The sequence below is a fragment of the Copadichromis virginalis genome, linkage group LG10 (assembly GCF_057382275.1).
Source record: "Copadichromis virginalis isolate Kocher_CV1m ecotype Utaka linkage group LG10, C_Virginalis_male_GT1.1, whole genome shotgun sequence".
Lineage (NCBI taxonomy): Eukaryota > Metazoa > Chordata > Actinopteri > Cichliformes > Cichlidae > Copadichromis > Copadichromis virginalis.
Genome location: NC_140627.1, coordinates 35,011,821 through 35,023,669, shown reverse-complemented (window position 1 = coordinate 35,023,669; position 11,849 = coordinate 35,011,821). Strand labels below are relative to the sequence as shown.

Sequence of the window (11,849 nt, the reverse complement as noted above, 5' to 3'; positions counted from 1 at the left end):
AATCAGTGTAGTGAGAATGAATATGGAAAATAAAAGAGCGAAGATAAAAGATTAAATCAAAGGTGACAGAAAACAATATTCCCCCACTGAAATATTAGAAGAGAATAATAATGACAACACAGTCAATACAAATACAAGAGTAGGAATAAAAAGCAATAAAGATAATAATACGGAGCCAAACTTAAAACAATGGGCTGATAAAAAACAAGAAAATGATGTCAATGATTACAGAAAATATCCTTTAGTTTCCAAATAATAAAGGAAAAATCATTTAAAGGATCTCGGTGATAATAATGCTACCATACAAGCAGAACTGAGTGGGTTACACAGAGTAATCAGATTACTTTACATACATTTTAAGGTCCCAGTGTGCCCACCTCAGCTTGTTGTGAACACACACGTTTGTCTCACTAACCTTGAGGGGACCTAAGCTGTACGATGCATTATCAGGACACACACACACACACACACACACACACACACACACACGCACACACAGACAGTCCGGGGGTGGGGTGGGGTTACCCACAGGTCAGGGTTTGATTGACAGCTCTGATAGGACCCGCCCACACACAGTAAATTAAATTGTGTGTGTGTGTTTGGGCTTTCTACACTTAATTAAACTGGGACAAGAGATCCTTTATGTGCACACACAGTGAACCCAGTTTAACCCAGTGAGGCCAGTGCAGTTACTTCTGAAAACAGCAAACCAAAAAACTGCGAAGAACAAAGTGTGTGTGTGTGTGTGTGTGTGTTTGAGGGTTCAGGTTTGTGTCCCGATAATGCATCGTAGAGCTTACAAACTGTGACATTGGTCCTTGTTTTTATTTATTTTTCTTGTAGTTTGTGTCTTTTCAGTATTTTTTCTCTCTAATTGTTCAGTTTGTGAGTTCCAGGCAGCTTGAAATTTTACATCTTTTATATTTTTGTCTTGTTTCTTGTACACATTGTGTGTTGGAGTTGTCAGTTACACACAGTTTCTGTTGACCTTTGAATCAACACTCCTAATAGGGGTGGGCGCTATAAACGATATACGATAGAAACGATATAAATTTGGCCAACGATAGAGACTTTGACTATATCGCTCTATCGCGATAGCGCATGTTGATGATGTCATCAAGCTGCGCCTGTTTTGGTCAAAAGCATCGCAGCGGCTACAACCATTATCATCTGCAAATTATGGCGACAGTCACAGCAAAGAGATGAAGCACTGTTGAAATATGGGGAAAGCCAAAAACTGCGCTTCCTCCACTTCTGTAACATTGATTCATTAATGTTGAATTCTCTGCAGCGGCTCTATTCCCATGTTGTTGCAGTATATTAATGACTAACCTCGTATTGTGGATGAATGATCTCAGTTGTTCTCCTGACTGAAGTTTGGCCCGTGTACAGCGTCCTGCTATGTGACTGCATTTGTCCCTGACCACCAGAATCCGTCACGTTAACTTTTATCGAGTGGAAAAAAGTTGGTGTTCATCCTCCAGCTTCACTGTGCTAATGTTATGCTAACATAGCTGTGTCGCTAGCAATCACGTAGCACAACATTATATACCAGGTAGTCCAACTTCAGCAACCCTGCAAACACCACTGCTGTTTAGTTTTCTGTCTTCATTTAGGGCGATCGTGGCTCAAAGAGTTGGCAGTTCGTCGTGTAACCGGAAGGCTGCCGGTTCGAGCCCCGGCTCAGACAGTCTCGGTCGTTGAGTCCTTGGGCAAGACACTTCACCTGCTGCCTACTGGTGTTGGCCAGAGGGGCCGATGGCGCGATATGGCAGCCTGGCTTCTGTCAGTCTGCCCCAGGGCAGCTGTGGCTACAACTGTAGCTGCCTCCACCAGTGTGTGAATGTGAGAGAGAATGAATAGTGGAATTGTAAAGTGCTTTGAGGGCCCCGAAAAGCGCTATATAAATGCAATCCATTATTATTATTATTATTCATTTATGTTGGAAGTGATAGCAGAGCTGTACATATTAATTAGTTTCAAAAATCTCTCAGTCAGAGCACGGTATGAAATGTTTAGGTGGAAGCTAGCGAGCTAACTTCCTGCTAACTTCTAATTCCGTTAAATGTAATAAATTCTGTTTTCATGGATACCTGGATGTTAAACTTAATTGTTACACCTGGTAAAGCAGCAACGCTGATGATTTAATTAAAGATGAAAGAATTCAGACCGTTTTTAACTCTCAGTGTTCGTTTGACTTTGGGACCTGAAGTGGACGGCGTTTTGGACCCAGATTACTCCGTGAAGCTCCTCACCACAGCCGCCGTAATGCTCTGACAATCCATCAAGCAGCGCGGCTTACCAAAGTTGTACTAAAACATTTTTAACAGATTTCTGCAGTCAAAATCGGTTCGAGGTCAGTAAGCACAACCAGAATTCATACATGAGGCACACTCTCAATTTTTGAGAAAATTAAAGGATTTTAAGTGTGGAAAATACGTTATACAGAAGAAAAGAACATATCGTGATATATATCGTTACCGCACATGCTTCAAATTATATTGCGATATGGATTTTAGGCCATATCGCCCAGCCCTAACTACTAACATCTGGAACAGGCACCATCAATTCAGGCCGTCCTGTCTTAAGTTCTTGAGTGATGCATCAGGAGGATGCTAACACAGAGCACAAAGATCCAACCTGCACAGGTGTGAAACAGATCCTTCTAATGCCAATGAAACAAACCCTTCCTGTCTCCATGTTTGACACACACATGTCCCAGAAGGTGAGCATTACCTGAATAACAATAATAATGATAATTATAATACTGATGATGATGATCAGTAGACAGTGCAGTTTCTGGGGAAACTGTGGTAGTGCTGTTGTTGCAGCAGGACACATGTCTGAGAACAGAATCGGCAATTACCAGAGTTTGACCCCCGGCGGGTGTGTCGCCGAGTGGGGAAAACCGGTTAGACACATGAACAGGTTGGTGGTGCACCTGGGGCTTCTGTTTAAGACTATGCTTCCTCCTCACCGTCACCCAGCCGCCCTCTTTCCCCAGCTGCCCTCCTGGCCTCCATTTGCAACATTTGTTACAAGTATCATTACTGCTAAAGGAGGCTGAGGAGTAACTAAACATCTGACACAATGAGCAGGAAAGTGCAGGAGGGAGAGGTGAAGAGGCCATGCTGCTAGCGAGTCGGCAAAGCTAAGATAGAGAAACAGTAAAGACACAGTGAGTGAATACTTTGGCTATAAATTAGGTAGTGAGTACACGGAGAGTGTCAAGTCAAACCGAGTTTAGGAGGTGGAGAGTCCTGAGACAAAGAAGTAAAAGTGACAGGCTGGAGGGCAAGCTGGGTGGAACTAATGTTGTGTCTGTTTTTCTGTCCGGGAAGAAAAAGAAGGCGAACTAGGGAACAACAGGAAATTGCCACTAACCCAGTATAATTCTTTCAATGGCCCTTTCTCAATCCTATGTACGCAACTCCATACTCGCGTTCTCGGCGAGTCCGGACTTGCCGAGAACGCGAGCACGGACTCGCGATTTGTACAATTGGAACACCAGCGTATTTGATGATGTCACAGGTCCGGAGTTTTTACTGCCGTCCCCTCTTAATTTAACTGTGAGTAATATGTTATGAAGCTTAACTTTAATCACAGCGAAACAGGTGAGATTTTAGAATGCTTTTATTTTTATTTTAGTGGACACTCAAAAATTACAATAGACAGCTGCTGGGGTTTGGAAGAGAACTGAACAAATATTTGAAATATAATCTGATCATTTTGAAGCAGCCTTCAGAATCTCCACGTATTAACATGCTGATAGGTTTAGTTTGAAAATGTTTCCTCCTGAATTGAAAAATATCTCAGCCAAACCAATTTACTCAGGAACAAATAAAACACTGAAATAAACCAAACATTAACATTTCGATGTTATCTAAGAACTAGGGGTGCAACAATACACAAAATTCATGGTTCGGTTCGGTTCGATACTTTGGTGTCACGGTTCGATATTTTTTCGATACAAAAAAAAATGTTCATGCCTTTTTAATTTGTCATTTATTAAAATTATAAATATATATTTTAACTCAAAAGTACAGTTTTTAAATTTAACCCTAACCCTTGTGCATGTTTTTTATTTTGACAGCGAATGCGCACCTGCGGACCACTTATGTGCAGCCCTGGTTATTTAGCTCGTCATATTGCAGCCACAGAAATTCTTTTGTCCATGAAACCATAAAGCTGCACTTTCTTTTTGCCTTATAGTCTGATTTGTCATAACTTCTCCGTTTTGTGGTAAGCTTTTCTTTGGCTGTCACTTCTTCACCCTGACCTGTCTTATTTGGCTCAGCAGAACTAAAATATATATCTGTCTGTGAAGGTTCTCAGTCATCCAGGTCATCGTAGTCAAATATATATCCTGCCGCACTCACATAAGCTCAGCGATTCTCTGCGCGATCAACCTCTCACATGTTTAAGCTGCGGGAGATTTCACTTGTCATGTTTGCATAGTAAGCTAACGATTAATAAGACGATGTCAGAGGAATTGGTGCACAAATTATCATCACTCACAGATCAGTGCTGTCGCTCTCTATACACAGTTCGCGCGATTGCAAAGTGAAAGCAAAAAAACAAGCGCAAATTCAAACACGATTTCAATATGTCACATATTGACAGTGGCTCACCCAATGACATAATTACCCAGCTACATTTCTGAAAGAATGCAAAAGCATTGACATATATTTTTCCTTCCTACAATAGCCCGACAGGCAGGGCAGAGATAGACTTTGGTAGCCCGACTGGAAAAATCGCTAGCTCCGGGACGTCGGGCTAGCGATATTGCGAGCCCTGTATCTGATTGAGGAATCACTCATCTTTGGAAAAGAGAGTTTATTACAGAGAAATGTCTCTTTCCAAAATAAAAACTATACTATCCGCTTCTTCTGGGCTATATTCTCAGCAGCATATTAAACATATCAGGTCCCCATAAGGAGAATCCTGTGCTAACGGCTGTCTAAATGACTCGGGTAAAGTTTGTAGCATGCTGCTTGTTGTTTTTGTCTGCTTCCACTTGTCGTTGCACTAGGATGATGTCGGCGTAAATGTGCAGTCATATTCGTTGTGTTCCCACTAGTGCTTTCAGGTTAATCTCATTGAAATGACCTTAACGCCACAACACGGCAAATCTCCGTTAACGAGCTACCGCGGATCGCCCCGTGCATGGGGCTAGACGGCCAACACGTTAATGAGCTAACTGCGCTAACACACTAGTTCCCACCCATGTAATTGAGCATTGCGTGGCACATCCAACATACTGTTTTACTTTAGTCCATGACGGGCTTACCCTCATGGTCATACGTCACATGAAAACCAAAATAATTCCAAACGCCAGATCTGAATGAGGGTGGGGGAGGTTCAATTTGCCATGTTGCAAGGAGAGTGTCATGGTCCGGGTGTGTGCCAGTGTGTCTCCCTCCGAGCCGGCATCTCCACCCCTGGGAGGGGCCTCAGTGTTCTGCTGATTGCTCACACCTGTGGGTAATTTAGCCGGGGACTCATAAGGCCAGCGCACTCAACCTCTCTTCGCCAGATTCTCAGCTAACCCTAGTCAGTGCAGGCCACCACCGTGATTTCGCACTTGCTTTGTGAATTACCTTGTCTCATTGTGTGTTTGTCTCATTGTGCGTTTCTCTCATAGCCACACCAAGCTGCCAAACACTAATCTCTGCCGAAGAGCTCCAACCCGGATACTGGACCACCTGACAGTCCCACAGGCTGTTCACCCGAACCACCTGCCTGCCTCTCTGCCTCCACGCCAGGAGTTTCAGACCACACACCCGGACCACTCACCCCTCCACGTCACCACCGACCACCCGCGGCAAGTACGCAGTACGAAGGAGGATTCTGAACGAACAGCTTATCCATATTACTCCTGACCCATACCTGAACGTCTGTACTCTATTTACAGTGACCCTGACCCTTTCCCTGGACCCAGTGTGACTCTCCCTCCAGCCCAATCCCCGGAACTGCTGTTTCCACTGACCAAGACCAGATTGCTTACTTAGCCCAGGCTGCTTAAGACCCCTGTGATTCAGTTGTGGCACTTTGCACTTGTTAACCTCACTTTCCAGTTTATGAACACTTACTGAGTAATTAAACATCGTCTCTAAAACTACTTACGTGCTGTTCAGCGTCCTGCATTTGAGTCCTGTCACCTTTTGAAGCGGCCTCGGCCGTGACAGAGAGCTTAACTTCTGTCTCGCTAGCTTGCCCTGCGCTCTTCCTTCTGACGATGCTGTCTGTGTTGAGCGCTCAGTGGATCTGCGCTCAACAGTGCAGCCTAGGCGGAGTAGTCGAACGCAGATTCACTGAACGCTCAACACCGACAGCATCGTCAGAAGGAAAGTTGATAAAATAAATTACAAATGTTGTATTGTTCGATACATATGCGTACCGAACCGAAAGCACTGTATCGAACGGTTCAATATCGATACGAATATCGTTGCACCCCTACTAAGAACGTGTACTTTATTGATACCCGTGGGGAAATTCCTCTCTGCATTTAACCCATTCACTCAGTGAAGCAGTGGGCAGCCATTGGGCGCCCGGGGAGCACATCGTTGAAAACGATGTGCGGGAGTCCGCTGCTCTCGCCGGGCTCTAGTAATCCTTGACCTCCCGCTTTGCTATCAGGCTGGTGGTTAACAGACGTCTACACGTTTAGAAATATGTGATATCTTGATAAACCGAGCAGATATTTGAAGCTTACACAGCTACATTCTTGCCTGAAAATATCTTAAAAGTTTATTTTGTGACCCAGAAATATTTAAAGGTTTTTAGCCGCGCTCCTCCACCATTGCCGCGTTTGAGTTTTGGACGGAATGCATTCTGGGATATTTAGCTGTACCAGTCCACACAAGTCACCACCGATGCATGCTCGATAAAACAGGCGGAGCGAGAACACATCCGGGATTTTTTCGCGTTCTCGGCTTGATGCGTACTTCGAAGTGGAACAGTACTTGGTCTCCAACTGATGACGTATCATGAGTACACGAGAACGCAAGTACACACGAGTACGCATATTGAGACTAATAAGTTGTCACCGGCAGGGATATTGTGTGGAGCTGATGTATCTATAAATCCAGGGAGGCAGCCGGTAAGGAAATGGTTCCTGGCTAAGTTCAAAAACTGATTGAAGCGGGTTGCTAAAGAATCGCGGCTGCCACTAGCTTACATAGCATTAGCATTGTGCCGTGGGTTGGTCGCCTGTTTACGAGCGGCACCATTGTTTATCGTCGGTCTGCATATGGAAGACTGTTAATGCTTGCATATGGTTAAGTGCAAGAGAAGCTGGTCATGAATACTATTGTTTACTGTTTAAGTTCTAATGCAGATTGGTCATTTGATTTTGCACTTTTATAGAAAGCAGTATGTACAATCGTTAGAGTGAATTACATAATTTGAGCATTTAAAAATACTCAAGTAAATATTGTGCTGCAAAGCTTATGCACTGCTATTGATGTGTTAAAAAAGGTTTGGTTTGGTTAATATTCACAGAGGTGTGATAACAAACGTTTGTATTTTGGTTTTTTGGTTTGTATTTAAAAGATTTTTCACCTATGGCTGACTACGGCCGAAAAGAAGATTAAAAGAAAAACAAAAGATCCACCTGGTCATTGAGTGAAATCCAGTGAAACACCTGTGGTAGATGCATCAATCCCTTTCAAGCGGGGAAGCTGCACAAACTTAAAGAGCTTGGCAGAGAGTGTGCTTCGGATGAAGCACGTGAAGATTATACTATGAAAACAGAAGTTATCTAAAAGTTTTTAATTAAATTGCTAAGCAGATAAGCTACTCAAAAACACCACCGTGTGGTGGAACAGGAACAGGAAGTGATGCTCTACCGCAGAGAGCGTGAACACCAAGTGACAGCGCCACCCGAAGGAGAGGACTTTGGGTAGTGCAACAGAGGACATCTGTGGTTCTTCCACATGCTGCTGAGGTTCCTGCTCATTAAGTCAAACTGTTGCTTCTTCAGTCATCCAGTAAACAACACCAGGCAAGAGTCTTCTCAATGTGCCCCGACTCTGATGCTCAACCCACAGATGCATGTTTGTTACATGTTTCTCACAAGCTGTCTACACTCGGCCTGCACCCCACCCTCTGTGACTGGCTACAGGACTTTTTGACTGGCAGGCTCCAGTCTGTCAGGATTGACAACAGGACTTCAGCCAGCATTATTACAAACACTGGCGTCCCACAGGGATGCGTCCTCAGTCCCATCCGCTACACCCTGTACACCCTCGACTGTGTCGCCTCCAACAAAGACAACACCATACTGAAGTTCGCGGATGACACTCCAGCGATCGGTCGCATCACTGGAGGGGACAAAGCGGCTTATAGGAGAGAGGTGGCCGGTCTGGTATCATGGTGTGAGGACAACAACCTCACCCTCAACACTGATAAGATAAAGGAGATGATAGTGGACACGAGGAAGAAGAGGAGGCCTCACCAGCCGCTGTTTATCCGGGGCCTTGAAGTGGAGAGGGTGAGCAGCTTTAGGTACCTGGGCGTCTACATCTCTGAGGATCTCACCTGGACACTGAACACCACACAGCTGGTCAAGAAGGCTCAGCAGCGGCTGTATTTCCTGAGGAGGCTGAGGAAATTTGGTATGTCGGCCAAGATCCTCAGCAGGTTGTACAGCTGCACTGTGGAGAGCACACTGACCAGCTGCATGGTACGGCAGCACTACTGCTACGGACCGCAAACGCCTGCAGAGAGTGATAACAACTGTGGAGAAGATCACCAGGACCCCGCTGCCCTCTCTGCAGAGTATCTACCATCTGCCCTCGGGGTGAAGGTTCAGAAGTGTGAAATCCACTCACCCCTGTGAGGAGTGTCGGCCGTCAGATTGGGGTCTGGGATGCGGGGCCTCCCTGCTACTGCCCGATAAGGGGGCGGTACCTGGACCTGGGATAAAGAGTATGTTTGGGGAGTATGATTGTGTGTACAGTGTCTATTTGTGTCTGTCTTCATGTCGGGCAAGTGCTGAGTATTTGTTTATATGTGTATGGGGAATGCGTGCGCCTGTTCGCCTGTGTCTAGACGTCAGGTCGGGTCTTAGACGCCACCTCTCTGTGAACATCTCAGGCTCTCCGAGGTATGGAGGCCTGTCTCCCCTCACCACACTCCCTGACGGTGGCTGGTGCCCTCATACGTCGGTGCGTTGGTGGTTCTTGGTGTCCAGGGCTGGGTGCTCATGTATGTACTGGTTCACTCCTGGTGGCTGCTTGGCGGGGCCTGGCGCCTGTGGCCCGGCTGGGTTCTTTCCGGGGGGTGGGGTGCCCTCAGGCCTCTGGACCTGGGGCTCGGTCCTCTCTGGCACAGATGGCTGCCGGCAGAGCCCGTGGGCATGTCACTGCAACCCCCTCTGGCCTCTGCTCCGTGGCTGCTGGGTGGCCTCTCGTCTGGGGCTCTCCTCAGGTCTTCCCAGGAGGGTGGCACGGTTGCCCCTTCGATGGTCCTCCTTGGGCTCTCGTACTCTGGGGCCTGGATCACCTCCATACCTACTTCATACCCTGGGGGGGCGGGGCTATGGCTCCCCAAACTCCCAAGCAGATCGTTACATGGAGAAACCTTTTGAATACAAGCGTGCTGATCCACACAGGTGTGCAGACAGGTGTACACACGGGTGTTCACAGACACAAACTACAGGGTGGGCCATTTATATGTACACCTTTCTTGGCTGCTACCTCAAAGCACATTGTGCGCTGTTGATCTTGCGTGCTGCACAATAACATTTAATATTTAGTATCTACTGTTAGCTAGTGTATTGTGATGGTGTTGTGTTTGTTATGTTGCTCTTTTTTGTTGTTTGTTCTCTCTTCTGTTTTTTTTCTTCTCTCGACAGGTTATCCAGGTGTCTTTCTTTCTTTCTTTCTTTCTTTCTTTCCTTCTTTCCTTCTTTCTTTCTTTCTTTCTTTCTTTCTCCCTCCCTGTCCTATCCCCCAGTCATGTCTGTCTCGTCTGTAATAACTGAAAATAAAATAAATACATAATTATAATAAAGGTCAATCAAATGGACCAATATGGCAAGGCCATGATGATCCACTTGCTAAAGTAAATCCGTTGGGCATCTTTCTTGGCCTCAAGACAACAATTCTGATGGTTAAAGATCCAAACGGGACAGGAAAAAAAAAGAAGAAGTGAGAAATCCAGAGCATCCAGACTCAACAGCTCCTTCTTCCTCACTACTATCAGACTCTTGAACAGCTGACCTACTTTAACAGGAGTAATAATTTTGAAAAAAAAAAACTTGACCTGCGAGTGCCCACTGAGTGCATGTCAGCTAAAGCTTCAAACACGAGCAGTAAAGTGCAAAAACGCTTTGTTTCCTGTTTTAACTCTTACATTCATGAGTGAAGCAGGTCCAACATGATGATACATACTGATGGAGCATGTGTGATGTCACTGTTTTACTCAGTGTGACTGTTTTTAATGTCGCACTCAGTTGATCTGTTACTGTATATTTTTCACATGTTTGTGCGGGATATTGTATTTTTTTTAGATGTTATGTATTGATGTGGTACATGTATTTTTGACTTTTGTTGCCATGATGCCAGGTCTCTCTTGAAAATGAGATTTTTACCTGGATAAATAAAGGACTAAAAACATTAACACTGTCCTGCTACAGGCTGATGTTCCAGCTGTGATGACTGCAGTCAGGAAACGGCTGCTCAAATGATAAAGTCTGTATTTCTATGAATATCCTCATCAATGAACACCATACAACATGTAGGGCGCGCGCGTGCACACGCACGCGCACGCACACACACATGCAAGCACGGACACACACACAGACACACATACGCACGCGCACGCTGCGCGCACACGCACACGCACAGACACGCGTGCACGTGGCGCGCGCGGACACTCACATGCACACAGAGCTTCTCTTTGTTAATTTAATTAGTTGAGGGGTATTTACATAATCCAATAATTAAAAAAACATTTTGATCCACGGTCAGAAACCTACCTTCACGTGATTAAACACACACACACACACACACACACACACACACACACACACACGCACACACACACACACACGCACACACACACACACACACGCAAACACACACACACACGCACACACACACACACACGCAAACACACACACACACGCACACACACACACACACACACGCACACACACACACGCAAACACACACACACACGCACACACACACACACACACGCAAACACACACACACACTCACACACACACACACACACACACGCACACACACGCACACACACACACACACACACACACACACACACGCACACACACACACACACGCACACACACACACACACACGCAAACACACACACACACACGCACACACACACTCACACACACACACACACACACACACACACACTCACACACACACACACACACACACACACACACACACACACACACACCTGGATGCGACGCAGACACTGGCACTCAGAAGATTTGTGTTTCTGTGAACTTGTCTTTGTGTTCTTGTGGGGACTGAGTTAATTTCTGTTTAATGGGGGCCTCTGTCCCCTCATGCTGGTGGATCTCTTCATAAGCGGCAATCCTAATTTTAATTTACAAATGTTTTCGAGCCTGCCAAACAAAAACAAACACACTCCCCTAACATATCAATTTGTGTCTTTGTTCTACCGCAGGACGAACAGCAGCGACCAAAGATTCACTGAGTGGAGGGTGTTAAAGATTCAAAAGTACAGGGCACAGTGATGTCTTTGGACCTGCAGGAATCATCATATAAACCACAGACCGATAATATCATAACAGGATATAGATGACAGCCACCTTCCCCTTAAGGCTCAGCGTGACAAGACC

At 45.5% G+C, this 11,849-nt stretch overlaps 1 protein-coding gene across 1 annotated transcript in view; it reads right to left on the bottom strand.

Annotated features, from left to right (window-relative positions):
- The window catches only part of LOC146700987 (dachshund homolog 2-like), a 32,583-nt gene that overhangs the window by 19,693 nt on the left and 1,041 nt on the right, over positions 1-11,849 (bottom strand). The gene's annotated exons all lie outside the window — the stretch shown is intronic.